The following is a 17,201-nucleotide window of genomic DNA, read 5'->3' on the forward strand; positions in this document are numbered from 1 at the left end:
AATGCGCGAATGCATTCAAACAAATTTTAATCACATTTAAAACAAGTTTGGCTTATCCATCAATTAACTGAGGCGACAGGTTTCAATCAACGTGGCTAATTTATTTTGTCAGTAAGCTGATACGGGTCCCAGAAAGAAACGCACAATTCATGCAAAGGTAGTTTCGTTGAGCTAGCAAAATGAAATATGTTCGAATTTCAACTCAGTCTGCCAAACACGCAATCATTCTGCTTTCTGAAACATTTGGGCTGAATTATCAAGTCTGAACAGGTGAATGCATGAATGCAATGCTTACTTGCTTCTGTATTGGAGCATAAATATTTTTAAGCAGCAGTGGACAAACTGAGAGGAAGCAGTTTGCTCTGCACTCAGTTTCCCGCAAATATCAGTCGTTCATAGTTCATAGCTTTGAAATTAATTAAAGTGTTTCACCGAGAGTAGAGCAATTTCGAAACAGTGTTTTGTTTATTCATCTGAACTGAGGATTCCTTCTCGGTGAAGTGCACTAAAGTGCATCTATTTCGCTGCAGCAGAGCTTCAGCTTAAATATCTGGTCTGAAAAGCAAGCCTGTTACTACCGTTGAAAGTTACAAGCTGAATTGGGCTCAGTTATCAAATCTGAACAAGTGAACATGTGAATCCAGTGCTTACTTGCTTCTTTGTAGGCTGAGTAGGATTTATTTTATTGGAGCGTAAATAATTTTTAAGCAACACTGGTGTGACCCTAATCCTAATTTTTTTCAAAAAAGTAACAGCTTTTATGTTGACCGCCTTCGGTCTAAAGAACTGCATTTTGAAATCAAACGAGTCAGTCATCTAACAGAATGGTCACTGTATCAAAATTGTTAACACAGTGACAGAATCTGAGAGAAATATCCACTCCATGTAGACATGGATTTTATAAGGTCAGAGTATTTCAGCTATAGTATCAGTTACACAAGTTTATTTTGATTCGGTTCATGTGGTGTACCGATTTCACTTGAGCGGACAAACAGACTATTCACGTGGCTTGCAATTTGCTGCCAGAGAAGTTCACTTCATAAGAAGGAATTACACACGAATAATAAATGAAACAGATGACCAAGAACAATCTCAAGTATGGAAAGATGAGCAGATTTCACTGGATTTCACTTGTGTGGCGGAAAAAGTAATGTTATACGCCTTGTAGATAAAAAGGCACCTGGGAATCTTTGGAGATCCAACTTTGCTAAACTACTTTTTGGTTTGGAAACTGAGAAATTAACATATATAGATGGATATACAAATAGGGGCGATTGAAAATGAATTGCTGTATTCGCCAGATGTTATAATTTATGGACCTTGATTTCAAAAAAACGTCGATAAAAGTTTAACGTAAGTGGCGCATCACGGTTTCAGCCTGAGTAGGGGAAGTGCATTCAAAACAGTGCTGACCAAAATTTTTAATGCTGTCTTCTAAACTTCAGTAAGCAAAATATTTTTCAGACGTTTGCTGCCTTTGGGACAACATTCAGGTTCACAATGCTCACATGATATCCTCTGTCCGCCTTTAGATGAGCGCATTTATTTCCCCATCACGCTTTCTTCTACATCCATTTACTTCGGATATTTTGTCGAAAAAAAAGACTGCCGTCAATTTGTTCCTGGGCAGTTAAACCGCAAATATTTCATCACCAACCGAGGTGATATCATCGATGTCCTGTCGTCGAGCGGACAAAACACTTTTCCATCCAAATTTTTAATAACTAGAGAATTTTTTATTTGTTTGTTTGTTTTCTCAAATCGACGTTTTTCTAGAGTATTTCAGTTAGATTTTCAGGGCACCTGCGCAAGACGACTGAGGAAGTGTGTTTTATTTCTCGTCGCACACGAACCTTGGTACAAGATCCTTATCTGAGCTACAGTAACTTACACATATAAACAATAGACATACAAAACTGAAAAGTCTCTGAAGTAAAAAAAGTCTAGTGAGAGGTTTACGCATTACGATAGAAAAGAAAGCAAGTGGGTTTTAGAACCAAAATTTGGCTCGATATCACCTGGTCATCAATGCAGCAACCAACCACATATATTTTATGTGGTAATGCTCTTACATACGGGTGCACATCGCTGCCATGCAATAAGTGATTCGAGATGTACCTGCTCATAGCTAATATAGCGGTTGTCTTAAAAAGATTTTTAAGATTTTTTATCTAGATCCATCTGTCAGATGACCCAATGAAATGTCAATAGAAGCTGCTTAAAGCCGAATAAACCGTTGGATAACAGTACAATCCATTTTTGATAACCAATTGAACAGTGCAAATTGATCCACATGGCGGTGAAAAGTAAAACTTTCTTGTAACCGAGATCATAATGTTCCAGGGAAGAAATTCATCATTAAAAAGGCAGTCCTCCTCATTTTTATTACCACCCTGTTTTTATGTCATCAGAAAAGATCGTAACTTTAAGATACAATATGTTTCAGGACAACCATTGAGGTTAATTGGAGCCACAGCAGGTGCAATGGGATCGGAATGCTTACCTCATCTCGTGTGACCTTGATACACTCCAACGGGTGCGACTGTCAACTTGCGGTTTCAATGCCTTTTTTGAACGAGTAGATAACTGCGAGTTTAGGACATACTTTGTAGTGAAATCCTTAGGTTTTATCAGAATTTCAATTTACTTCAGTCAGCGCATGACGCACTCTACCAGGAGTCGCATATTTGGCGAAAGTCTTCAGAGACATTTCATCTGTTTGAACCTATCACGTGAGTTTGGCAAGGTAGTTGTGCGGGAGAAACATGAAGAGTTTTCGGGTACCCATTCCAGAAAGTTTAGGAAGCAGAGGTTTCCGATCGAATGAATCAAAGCACTACAAAATTCAATAAACAGACCCCAAAGCACTTTGGTCTCCCCTCCACAACCCATACAGTTGTGTTGCAGAAGGGGGGCTGCATCCATAATGGACCGCCCGCACGGAGCACACACGGTAGCACCTTTTGCAAAAAATCCATCAAATGCTGGTTCACAGTTTTGGCTGACTTTCATGGACGAATTAGTCCAAATAAGCATACGAATGGTTTGAAATTCCCGTATGCTCTCGGCAAAGAAACCTCTTTTTAAATTAAATAAACGAGTATCAGTTTTCCTATGCCACATGAAAATAGAGGAGTGTTTAAACTTATCTAGTTTTTGTCCGTCGATTCAAACAGCCTAAGGAAACTGGCCCTCATTTCAAAATCATAGCTGACATATCACCTCGTAAAAGACATTAATCCTATGTAGCACTCTTTCAACCGCAAGATATTTTTCGGAGTCTTTTTATTTTGTAAGCCAAAAGCCAGTAGCAAGCTGATGCTAAAAACGATTGGACTCTTGCATTCACTGAGCTAGGTAAGTGCATAAGAAACTGCTGGAGAATACCAAGACCCATGACAGAATATATATATATATATATATGGAATCGGTTATCAGACATGCAAAACCGTGCAGAGTACCACCAACCTACCGAAGCATGACGAACTAAGAGCAATCACCCAAAGTAGTTCCTTTGTTCCAGGAAGCTGACCTCACTCGTAAATTCCTCCACGGTCCATCCGGGTAGCACAATTTCCTCGTAAAATTACAATAAAAGTGCTTTTCAGACGCCAGTAGCCTGCAGTAAACATATTACTAACCTGATACCCATGTCGAGTTGAACGATGCATACTCGCCCTTGCACAATCTAACAATGCAGATGCTTGCAGTTTGGCAACACGCTGGTCGTTCTCTGACCGCCTTTGTTAGGTTTCATGGCATGTTTAGACCTTAAAGCACGTGGTCCTATCCAATTTAACCTGCAGTATCGGTGTAGTGTCAAAACTCTACAAAGAAAAAATGTACGGACGCCAGTTAGCAAGGCGAAAGTATCCGCTAAACTCTGAGTCTTCAAAGAGGAGCCTGACGGAGCAAATCTGTTGAAACCAGAACTTCCTCCATTTAGCCGAAAGCAACTGTTTCACAGTTGTTTAGTCTTAGTCTACTCATGTACCATGTACATAGCGAATGAAACGTGAACAAATACTCACAAGATGTTCCATTGCCTCCCTTGTGGTGAACACCAAACTTCTTCTCTATAGCCGTCATACTATGCACAATAACTATCCGGGGAGCGGTATCCCAGTGGTTAGAGGGCGAACTTTTCGACGGAAGGTCTGTGGCCCGAACTCGACTTCTCCTGTCCAGGCTTGTCAACTAAGCAACATCCAAGCCCTCTGGTGGCTTATCAGCCAGGCACCCAGTGGGTGTTACAGCTCAAGGATTATCACTATTTACTGGTCAAGCTCAAGTGATCCGTAGAGTGAGGTGATTTTAAACTATAATTATATTAAATTTGGTCCAAAGCACTTTTTACTGTTTGCGTAACCGAAGGACGCTAAATTTCAAATTGCAGAAAGATATAAACGGCTAGGTCTTTACCGTCAAAATTTCTAGAAACGAAGGCTACACATTTTCCGCAACTGTTCACTCAGCATTGGGCGGGATAACGATATAATATTCTCAAAAAGTCAAGTCGATGGCCATCCCTGAATAACTCAAAAAAATGACTAAATGGCAGTTTATTTGTAGAAAACCTCCAGTTGCAGCTTATTCGGCGCAACAACGCTATGATATATATTGAGTTCGAAAAAGAAAAATGGTGGTTACACTGCCATGCAACAATGCGAAGCCTCGAAACCAGGGGAACAGTTTGAAAAGTAGGTATTCCCTTCTACTCATCATCACAAAAGAAACACTTGAGGAACCTGCGCGAAAAACCCAAGCCAACTCAAACGTTCACGTTTTAGAACGATGCTGTTCAAGAAAAGTGAAAAGCTGAAAAGTAGACGTGTGCAACGTATCTTCCTACTACACAGAGAATTGCCGGTCTTTTTGCCGACAATTAAACAGAAGCCGATATTTGATATTTTATAACAAGCACAAGTGTGCGCTCAATATTTTTAACAACAAAAGTGCCAGTTCCTAGTAACGGTGACTTGTCTACTGCATGCTGGAATCCGGTGCACGGATGCTTTGGGAATGCGCTATCAACGGAAGATTTCAAAGGAATTGTACTATGAAGTTACATCATAAATCTACAAGAGATGTGCAAAGATTCACGTTTCTGGTGTGTGCGGAAAGCGCAACTGTCTACAAAATGACTGTTTTATGAATCTGAAGGGTTGTAATGTGAAACTGTTCCGCCACAGCAATATAATAGAATTAAATCACAATATTACAAAATTCCGAATGTAAATTTGTTGTCCAGGTGATTTTTTAGTGGCTAGTTTGGATTATGAGTTGTTAACAGAGCGGACGAAAATCAGGAGTCATGAACTGTTCAGTCCTCTGACGTGGTGCTCACACAAATAAGCGCGCATCCATCCCACCTGTGGAGAACGATCCATAACGTCAGAATAACTCATGACAGGTATGTCGCGTGGACAAACACTGTGCGAAACTTAGGATGACGCCGAGATGCATATCAGATTAGGATTTGTTTTGTTGGATTCTTGATTGTTCGGCAAGAAGAAATTGCAAGGCTTTACGGCCTTGTCATCTAAACATGAAACAATAAATTTTATAACTCAGATTCTGTGTACAAACTCCACTATATCAACCTCTAGTCAGTGTTGAAATTTGAGGCAGCTATTCTATCGAATTCGCGTACACCTGAAAATCATGTAGACAGATTACATTTGACCGTGCAAAAAAATTAACACCATAGCCTAGTTAGCGGTATCTTTGTTTTCTCAAGATTATAAGTAGCCGTCTGGGTTATAAGAGTTTCATTAATCTATTGCAAAAGAGCCTGTGGCAAATCGTTTTCGTATTGCAAGCTGATAAGAATGTAAACTTATCCGAAAATTTGGTTTCCGGATAGGTTTCGCAGCAACGTCCTCTATCTCTGAATCATTTTTTAAATAGATCGGTTCCGAACGGTTTCTTGTGATACAGTACTACATTCTCTGGGTTGTTTTATGTACCTGGTCTTGTACTTTCGCATAATACTGAGGACATGAAAGGTGTGGTCGTCTGTAAACCACGGGGCTGCTGGCTTTTAGTCCATAATTATGTGCCCGACAGACGGGTTTCATTCTGAGGATCCTAAATAGTCCGGTCACCATTGACGTAACTCACACAGGTCGGATTCTTACTTTATGCAAATGAATAAGACAATCTGATGAAGGAAAGTGTCACCTAGCTAATTATTTATCTATTATTTATTATTTTATTTATACATATATATCTTTTATTTTTGTATTCTTTTGTTTATTCGTTTATTTATTTTCTTGCTTTGTTATTTTACTTGTTTCTTTATCTGTAAATCTGTTAACCCTTTAGAAAGCAGATCAACTTCTCTTGCCAGAATTTACCTTGTCTCACTGTTTGAACACATGCGCAAAAATCACTGGGCTGCTAAAAAGCCAGACGTTACTCAGCCGCTAAATTGATATTCTGTTGTAGACCAACTTGTTATTGCAACGCAAACCGTCTATGTCTTTGAAAACCACTCCCTAACTGAGTAACCGCAACCCTGGAATCTTCCGAGATAATCTGTGAAGAACGTGAGTTTTATTCTGGTCAAATTATCTTACGTATTACAAAGTTGACCTCCATTACCTGTGGGCTGGTGAATTTTTACGTTAAAGGTCTACGTTTTCCTAGTGAGATGCACACGCCGATCCCTCGGGTGGATTTAACAGCTTCTTTGACAACAGGCTAATCTCAGTATTCGTTGTGAAACGTCGGTTAGGCCATAGGCATTCGGTACCGCAGGAAGCCTAGTACCAGCTTATTTAGCTTAATAAATGTAAAACTTTATAGCTAGTCGTAATGTTAAAGAATCAAAGATGTCCCGTTTGTAAAGTTTTTTAACTGTTTGAGGCGTAACTTAATGTCCTTGCAGGATAAACCAAAGAATCACGGATAAATCACAGAATTGAAGCATTAGACGGGCAAATACGGTAATTAAGCTTGGGGGAAAAATACAGTGTGAGCTCTTTGAACAATCAGTGCCTAAATAATAGGTCCTTCTGCATGGATCTACATTTCCCTCTTATTTTTATCTTCGCATGTTATCTTAGCTCTGTTACGCTGGTCGGGTTTTTGCAAACTACGGGCTGTTGCCACAGGACAAAAATATTTTTGAAGGGAAAATAATACTGCAATTTTATTTAGAGGGCAACTTTTGTGCCTTTTTTCTCAGGGACGAACTATTTGATTAGATTTAACGCTAAAATGTGCTCGAAAGAACAACAAAAAAGCTACAAGAAATTAAGCTTGGTTTTAATTAGAACAAAAACCACAAAGCTTACCAAATTTTCTAGCCGAATACAAAGGCCATCGTCATTAAACAACGACTAATTGCCATTTTGACGGCATTCAGTAAACCATTTAAAGCTCACCTTAATGCGATTCCGTTGGGATCTACTCGAAAAAAAACTACGGGTTTCATTTGGTGAAGAATCTATTTAAATTGAAACGCTTTCCCAGTTGCCTATTTGATAAATTCTGTGTCGTTCATCACGATAGCAGTAAAAAAATTTTCGGTTTTCATCATTTATTTTTCACCCAGTCTGTAGAAAAAATGGAAAGTGAACGTTCCTGTCTTAAAAAAGCAAGTTGGCCAGAAAATTCACCTGTTGAATTATTAGGTTGATTGCTTCAGAAATCTCTAGTAAAAACAGGGATACCTTCACTGGCGCGACACCACTTGTAGGGTTGCTGAAAATTTCTCGATAGCCCACTCCCGGATACATCCTAATTGGGTCCAAACACTTTATTCTTTCTTTGGTCGCGAGCAACCAATGACGACAACATTTTGCAAACTGAGCAACTGGAAATTCAGTTTGCCAGACAGGCAGGGGCAGACCGAGTGGGGACAAGGGTCGTAAAAACCAATAAACCGGTAAACTTGTTAAAGAAAGTAGGAGGTCAGGTTCAGAAGTGCCTCAAGATTATGGGTGGACTGCAAGAGCTGGAACCAGGTTAATTGGAGTTCCACAGCCGTGAGGTGCAATCATTAAGTACAACCTTCAAAGTATTCCATAAATTTGGTTTTTGGCCGCCTTTGGTGGTATGTTTACCAACTGAGAAATTCACACTTCGATTCACGGTCTCATTGTTTTCATAGCAAAAGTCTGTCACTTGAGCTGTTTTTGTGCAGTTTCCGCTCGCCGACCGCATTAGCATCTACAAATTGGGTTTGAACTTGGTTACGTCCCTCTAAACACGTCAGTTGGATTGTTGATATGTTTGCGATTTGTTGCGCATGTTTTCCGCTACGTTTAACCCCAATAAACTGAGTTGGATTAATCTGTGGTCCCTTTCCCTGGAACGTTCTTTTGTATAACTGCAAATGAGCACAAATCCAAATTTCTTGTGGCGTGTCACCATGAAAACCGACCTGTATGGTTTGAGTCATGTAGCCATCTTCGGAGATTCATCTTAAAGTTGCATTCCATTTCGTAGAAAGAATTAATTCACTGACTTCATTGAATAACCGCTTTGCCTTACAAATATGTGACTGTCAAGGCCATAAACAAATCATATGATTGCAACGCAACTCTTAAATTCACCTCTCAACTGTGTAGATGAACCCTAAACTGAAGAACGTTGCATGTGTTTTAAAGATTCCACGTGAAAATTTTTCAGTGGCGACGACATTTACTCATGCATCAATTCTCCTAACGAATGAAGTAATTTCATCAGAGAATGTTAGTTTGGAGTCATCAGGCAAACTACACTCATCCAGTTCTGTTGATTAGGTATTATTTCATGTGCACCACTGCATGCACCTGTACACTGCAGTTCTATCCATATTTCTGCTATTTTTGCACCGATGAGTCACATTTGGAAAAACACGAATCTCGGACATCGTGGTTTGTGTGTAGCCCATAAACCAGATGTTAGTGCAATGCACTCATTTACATGCCAAGTTGGTTTACACGAGAGGCTCGAGTGAATCTCTCGTTTGTGATGTTCTTCTTCCACTGAGTGCTGCACCAAATCCCCCCAGGTTCCAGTTACTAGGATAAGCCAGTATCACAATCCATTGCGTAGGATCAATGATAAACTATCGTGGGTGCGTACTCCATTTTGCAGATTGTACAGAGGAAAATTATTCTTTAGCGTAGATTCACCCATACCAAACAGAAGTGGGAGCCACCCATCCTGCTCAAATGTCAAATTTCGAAGGTCATTCATGGTCACTCCAAAGGTGAACCATAATTTCGATGGATTCTATGTTTGCCTAAGCAATGAGTTGAAAGCTGATAGAAAAGTTCAGAATCCGCTAATAGGCCCGAAATTACACTATGAGGTCAAGAGTGATGGTAGCGTGCCGGAATATTGGTAGTTTGGGTGAGTTTCCTAGGTTGTCAATCACGCGGCTGTTGATCTGTTCAACGAGCTTCACAAATGACTTTTAAACGTGTTTCTCCAACATCAGTGTGAGTCAGGTGGGTACCTCCACTTTGACTGGGTGCCTTTAAATATCCTTTGAAACGTGATTAAGCATAAGTTGAATAATTGAAAGCTGTCTCCTGTTGCCTGCAATCTAGACGACATACCGCCGTTATCCAACAACCCGGCCACAGTTGGTTCACCAGAATCGGCTTCTACAGACGTAAATATTAAACTCACATCAGATGAGACCATTATTTTGCCCTGAGAATTTCGATTCCATAGTTTCTGGAGAAATTGTCCCACATCGTTGTTTAGGTGTTCAAACTCATCATCTTTCTCCATAGTTCTTTCAACAGATTGTAGGTCGGTGTTACGGGAAGTGACGTTAATGGTCTGAGAGGTGTTGTTTTTTGTGCACCTTTGAGTGTCCGTAGAAGCTTGGAGTGGCCGAATCACGAGTTCTCATTCTCCAATATTCCACTCCATAATTATGTAGAAATGTTGGAGCTTCTTTAATTTCTCAGCGACTTTGTTTGCTGGTTGCTTGCTTTGATCGGGTTCAAAATGGTGACAAATTATGTCGTTAAATAGAACCTTTGTTTTATTGAAGTAGTCTGGTTTGTACATAATCATTTTTAAGCGGCCCTTGTCGACTGATGGACTCACAGTGTTTCTGTCTTTCCTATACATTTAACTTGTTCATTGATTCTAGCTATAAACAAACACATCAAAACTGGTTCTGGTTATCAACCCCTAAGAGCAAGGAAATGCCGGAGCTACAGAGCCCTAAACCGCCAGTAAACTCTTAGAAGGAGCAGGAAAGTCTAATTTAGATGGATGCATCAGAAGGCATCAAAAGCATCAGAACAAATCGTCAAATCAACCTGCAGAGGCAGAGACACTTACTTTACGATGAAAAAAATAGAATGGTTCGACCGACCGATCAGTCTTAAGAAGATCAGACCGCAACGCAATTTAAATTGAAGAGGCGCCAACCAATGCAAAGCAAGCAACTAACTAACAAAAAATCGAAGAAAAGCAAATCACAACGTACCAGTGTTCATAAACGAGCCAATAAATTCGCGAAAACGCTGTTTTTCAATTAGCCAACAACCTTACGAGGTAACAGAAATTCTTCAAACGCTGATAAAACACACGCGGAGAAAGTGGAAGTACCTATCCAACTCACATTGATGTCTCCTTGTTCGGTAAAGAGACACGTTTACAAGTAAATTGCGGTCGCTGAACAGATTGACAGCCACTTGCAGGATGTATAGTTGGAATGTGCACACTTATCGAAGGCAGTCAGAAAAACATCCTCTCTGAGGCCTGCAAGCCATCAAATTTGAGAGAGAGTTTGAAGGACACTGCGCCAAGTTTGGCATGGTCAATAGCCTGATCATACGATTTCTAATTTTGTCACATAAACGTCAGTGAACTTGCATGGCACGGATCGGGTTGACCCGAAGGAGGATGGGAATAGTTTCACCTGTAAACAGCAGAATCTAGATAAAAGCTATCACGGTATTTAAGCTGACCATAACCGTAACGGCGCACTTCATATTATTGATGACACGAATGGGCCAGCAAACAATATTGCTCGCAATGAACTCCATTCGGGCTGGGATGAAACGGAAATACACGAAACTGACTTGACATTACCAAGCAAACAGAGAACAATTCAATTTTGGGGAGTATTAGACATGATATGTACAAACTGCTAGCTGCAGACGGCAACTACTAGTGAACGGAATGAAGTTAGCGACACTTCAACAGTTTGAAACTTTTGTTATTTGTGGAAAATAATCGTAAAGGCTTGTCAGCCGCCTCAAACTTATTTTTTTCACAATATCCTGATGGTTGTTGATATCTTTAGTTCACGCGTGAGCTGATAGACCGTTATTCTAACATTACAACGCCAAAGTAAATGAGCACTACATTTATTTTGACCGATTCGCAGCCGCGACCTCAGAATCATTGGCAAACAAGTGTTGACTGTGCACACCATGATTCCTCAATGTAATCCAATTCACACCAGCTATTTGTTAACAAACACAAGAATATGAAGTCATCGCTATTTGCATTCTGCTCAATGGGCGCGAATCTGTCGAAATGGAATTACTTCATTTCTTTTTTTAGTGTGTGAAGGCCGAGAGCGTCGTTCTAGCTGCACTTCCCATTCCATGAACTAATTGGCAAACTACCTCTCGAAGAATTTGTCATTCGTTTGTTCTAGTTTTTATTTTTCATGAGGCAAAACTGTTGTGCACCAAGTGCGTTAATCATGTTTGCCAAGTACTTCTCGTCTACATCGCCGAATTCGCTAAAAATGGAACAGCGGTCTTTTGAGATTCAAAGGGACTAGCCGTACAATTCCAGATGTCCTCATTTGAACATGATGCATTGAAATGTAATATTAATAAGACATTTTACTTGTGTCCTTCTTGTTTAGACTTGTCAATAGTGAGACCGCCCAGGGGACCGTCTTCAAATGATACTGAAGTGATTACCCTTTGTTGTACCTTACCGAAAGAAAGTTTTTGGAAAGTACGCTGCATAGGAATTTCACCCTATAATAATTGTTGGAATCAGCTGAAAAGACAGTTCTATAACCAGCGATCTTCTTGTGAAGAATCTCAGCAGCTGTCAACGTTTCACAGACATATTTTGGCTTTATGGATGTTTAGGAAAGATTTTCGAAATTCCGCGTGATTGCTTTTCGTACATCAATGGGAAGTGTTCTTCCATAAATTGAACTAGAGCAATGCCGTAGTTAGGAACATGTCCTTATTTTGGTTTCGCACGGATATCATAAGTGCTTAATTGGTTCTGGTACCTCCAGTATCCACAAGATGCTCATTGGTGACCGATATATTTTTTCCTGCGAAACACTGAGCCGATACTAAGTTAGTTCCCGTCTAAGCGGATTAAATTTCGGTGAATAAAATGGGGGTTTCTAACGAGGAGGTTTTGTAACAGATCAAATATAGAATACTTGATAAAATATTGAAGAAGCGTTCGTACTGCACACAGACCTCGATCACCAATTTATTGCACAATCGGATAACTTAAATTTGCGCAACACCCATTTGTGTGAAGCAATTAAAAATTTAAGTAGTTTATTTTTTTAATTCTCTTCACTCAGACCTATAAGGCTGTAGACGTAATCCATAAACTAAGCAACTACGACGAGATTGGGATTTTGGTCTTCAAAACCCACACCATTCATCCGGATGATAGCGTATATTTGTGTATTGGAACTGTGAAAATATCGAACTATCATAAAGTTGAGATCAAGCGAGATATCAGACAAACAGGATGGTTGACCATCACTTTCTGTGTGGATTTCAGTATGACGAATAGTATTTACTCCAGCATTCTCCCTCAAGCGGTTTTCTCATTTATTTTTCGGTTAACTCGCGAGTGTATTTCATAATTAACAATTAAGATACATTCGGAAAAATGGAAAACCTGACGTGAAAATTTATGCTTCCGATAAATCATACCAAGAAACTGGTTTGGTAAGGGACTCTGTGATCTCGGTCAATTTTTGTTATAATGTGTCATCCCGTTAGAAGTCACCTAGGGTTAAGGCGGAATTAAAAGATGAGTTACGCATTATGATCGTATCTTCAGTGAATGTATCACCATCAAATATTCATAAACCAACACAACTATCTTTAGTATTGTAAATAGAAGCGGATCCTGCACAAAAAAAACACATTATTGGTGAGCTTTCATGTCTAAAAGTGTTTGCGTTACATAATTTTGGAAACCAAAATATTCTAGCACTATGCGTCAGTGTGGCCTTTGAATTCCTGTAATAACACTGACTGATATGTTTGCCATTCTCAGGTTCATTTACGGCGTAGTGGGACTGTCCTTCGACCGCTGAAACATTTGTTCATAAGAATTTTATGTCGCTATGAAGCCTTGTTCCAAATTCGTTCTTTAACTTACGGCAAGGGATTACCTATCTGATATCATGATGTCACGGTCATTTTTAAGTTGCTATTTACAGCTGGTTGACATCACAATTGCAATATTCTCAGTTTATGTCATCCATGGTGACGTCAAGAAACTGTTCACGTTCCTATTCAAATTATCTTTCACATTCCCATGTGATTCCATTCCCAAAATACGGTTCAGAACAGGATCGCACAAGCAATAGCAATTTAGCGTTTTACTGATAAAACTGTCATTTTTGCTATTTTCTCGCAACCTCTGAGTGTGGGGCCATTCGTCGGATGGACTGCCAGTCATCCACTACTGATTCATGGGCATGTCTGAAGTGTACTTAGTTGGTAGATGACAAGACATTTTTCGGATGGCGGAGTACAGTCTGATGTTTCTGAGTAATGTTTCTGGAAAAACAGCTTGATTTAAATCGCGTCACATTTTACCGAGACGTCTCCTGTCACAGACAAAATTCTTCTTCTCTCCTCTTACATCCAATGCAAAATTTATCAGGTTTTTTATTTATGAAACTAGTGTGGAGAATTCGGAATCTAATTAACACTTGAAAGTTGTTTTGCTGGTTATTTGTGCCTCAGGCTATAGAGATTCTCAGCAAAAATACTTAGGTATAATAGTGCATGCGACATCTTTCATTCTTCGCTAGAAATATCAAGCTTCTAAAATGGGAAAACCATCAAAATTCAGAATGTCAGACAGTTTGTATTGTCTGCAAATGGCAACACTACATTTCGATCATCCCGCTGCTTAATGAAAGGCACTTCAGCTTGACAAACATGCATCCGCTTTGATCAATTTCCGAGGACACGACATTACCGTTGGGCTGTATAATTGGATTGGGCCTCAACTACCTCAACTACATGACCAGAGTCAAACCGATAGAAATTTAAAATATAACTAGGGATAAAACGTGATGTCGTATCATACTGATGGGCTGGGCAATGTAGTCAGAAATGTGTTGAAAGTTACCACGGATTTGTCGAGCATTTAGTAATTTTTAAATCATTCCTCTGTGGCTGGAAGACACAATTACGTTGATCATTCCCATCAAATATTTTAGCAACGCTGAAGTCAAAAAGGAGGATAGCTACAAATTTGGACAACACAATGAAAATCTTCTAGCAGATCAAAGTTCAAAGATGTACAGTAGCTATAAAAATCACGCCTGAACTAAAGGGATCGGTATTAGTTCATCAAAAATGACGAGGAGAATGCCACGAATAACTGGAAAATGGCGGCGTTGTTAAGCATGATCTGTGGACAAGAGAACGAAGTTAAATTTCCACATTAACTTATTGATGTTCTCCCGTGTACCAGTTGATGTTGGCTGAGTCGGTGAGCCGAACATATACGGTTAATGCAGAAAGCCACCGTCACTTTCATTTTAAAAAATCATCCTTGCCTGGCGAACAACCATCACACCGTGCGCATCTTTGAACAACCCGGAAGCTAGCTCTCTACCCGATGGCAAACAGTGCATCATTCAAATGTACTCATGCATCGACATCCCCACCAGTCCTGGAACACGGTACACATCACATAACTAACAAATAAACGAATCTGCAAGTCAGTACGAGAAATCTGAAAACTAGATTCTGAGCGGAACGTACACACTGTAAAACTGGGTCGCCTTGACGATGGGACACGCATCACACGGGCATCATGTGAACAATGGGACTGCTCAAATCGTTACATATGTAACGTGTACTGTGGATGGTAAAAGCGTTCATAATGGTACCATGCAACACAATCTCTCTTCCTATTGTCAACGGCCAATAACTTCAGTATGGAAACATATCCATCCGTTTTCCTAGAAGACACCTAGTACTTATTCCGGAAGCTCTGTAGCCACAAGCGATCTCTCACTCCGCCAGTAGCATCCAACCTACATCAGCCATACCAATGCTGACTAGCATAAACTAAGAATGACTCTGCAATTGGAATATAGCTTATTGACAATTGATAAACAAGAACTAAACACCAAAACCATGACCACTACTAATCATGCATGTTAAGTGCATATCGATCACAGTGAATGGACGCTGATATCAAATTAACTAGACATAAATCTCTATCATGATACCTTGGGAATTGAACGGAAATTGAATCAACGGGAATTGAATGGGAGCATTAAAATACGCAAGCAAACCTCTGTAGTGTTCCCGACACCATGCTCAATAGGCTGTTTAGAATGACCGTAGCTAAATAAGACTATGTTGTTTGATATTTCCTTTTGTCTCTGGACCGTCTCGGAGGGAAAACGTACAGCTTATGGTTACGCAAGAAGACAACGCTTTGCCTAAACATAAAGAGTTTGCTGAAATGTCATCTGCTTCCATGGATTCTACTATCTACATTCATGCATATTAAAATAGTTTCTTTTGTCGAAAGCCAAAATTTGCAATTAAAACGGTTAGGGACGCACTTTAGGGGTGAGTATTTGCTCAGATACCAGTAGATGACACTTCCTTTTTCATCCATCAGGTTGTCTGCATATGTGCTGCAAATGACGTGGGTCCGCGGCTCGACATCCGTCCCGAGGAATCGCGCAACATTTTATGTTTGATGGTTCTACGAAATCAAGTGAGTGAGAGGCGTGATCGCACCTCATTGAATCGGTCCTGATCTCATTGTCCGCCGAAACACTCAACGTGATTTGTTAAGGGCAAACAAACGCTCCATTATCATCCACCTAAATTTGCTTATAAGAGTCAGAGTGATCCGTAGTAAATCACGTCAGTCGCTTATCAAAAACTTGACGTGAAATCAAACAAAATTCTTTTACGGCACCGCATGGGAGATCTCAATAATAAATTCTCTATGGGAATACGGTGCTTATGTAGCCTACCATGCCAGCGCACCAACATTTCGCCATAAGTCCTAAAACTTGCCTTTTCGTTACTGGTTTCGCCTCGTCAAAGAATTTAAAGAACCGAAACCCATCTTCTGCCGTCGAAATCGGGCAACACACGCAGCCTCACTATCTGTATCCGGTTGATCTATGCCAGATAAAACCGACTCATCCTAGACAGTCGACGCTGTCGCAAGTGTCTGTTCCCTTTTCAGTGTCATTAGCTCCAGCAATGACCGCATCCAATCTGATTCGCGACACTCGCCGAACAGTCGGTCGTCTGACACGTTGCCCTACCAGCAAATGGGATAGATCATCAAGTGCTGTTTGAGATTCCAAAGGTTACTCGCCGTTGACGTAATATCCAAATGACATTCAATGTCGCTGAAACGAATTTCACCAGGTATTATCACAGTGGCTCTAGAGCAATAGGGTGACTCCGCTTATAGATTACTGTGAAATTGGAGACAAAGGAATTCTTCAACGCAGGCACTGAAGCAATCTATCAAGCAGCCTATTGAATTTGGGATAATTCAGAGCACCTTAGCACCTCAGTTTCGCGAATGACACGTCACGCCTACCGACAGTCTTTCGCAAAATCGGTGGTGATATTCAAGTTCAACACTGTACACTGCGCTCTCGTCGCTGTTAGGGTGACCAGGCTTACGAAACGAATTTTTGGCTTGCTCAATCAATCGCTTGATTTTCAACGCACTCAGCATGGCTTGGGATCTCCAGTGGATTGATATTGTGGTAACAGCCCCATGATGTTCTAACTGGGGCTGGGCACCATAACCGGTGTGGGCATCGGCCACATGAACTGATTTTAGCTGAATCTAAGCGTCCTCCGTGTTTTGACTATGCAAGATGCTCAAGCTGTCTGTAAGCACACCTGAAGCGGAACGCACATGCAAGTATTTTTATGAATAATTTAAGCCTTCGGATCTGACAATAGATGATGTGGTGAACACCACCCCTATAA

Source organism: Opisthorchis viverrini (genome assembly GCF_000715545.1).
Source record: "Opisthorchis viverrini unplaced genomic scaffold opera_v5_13, whole genome shotgun sequence".
NCBI lineage: Eukaryota > Metazoa > Platyhelminthes > Trematoda > Opisthorchiida > Opisthorchiidae > Opisthorchis > Opisthorchis viverrini.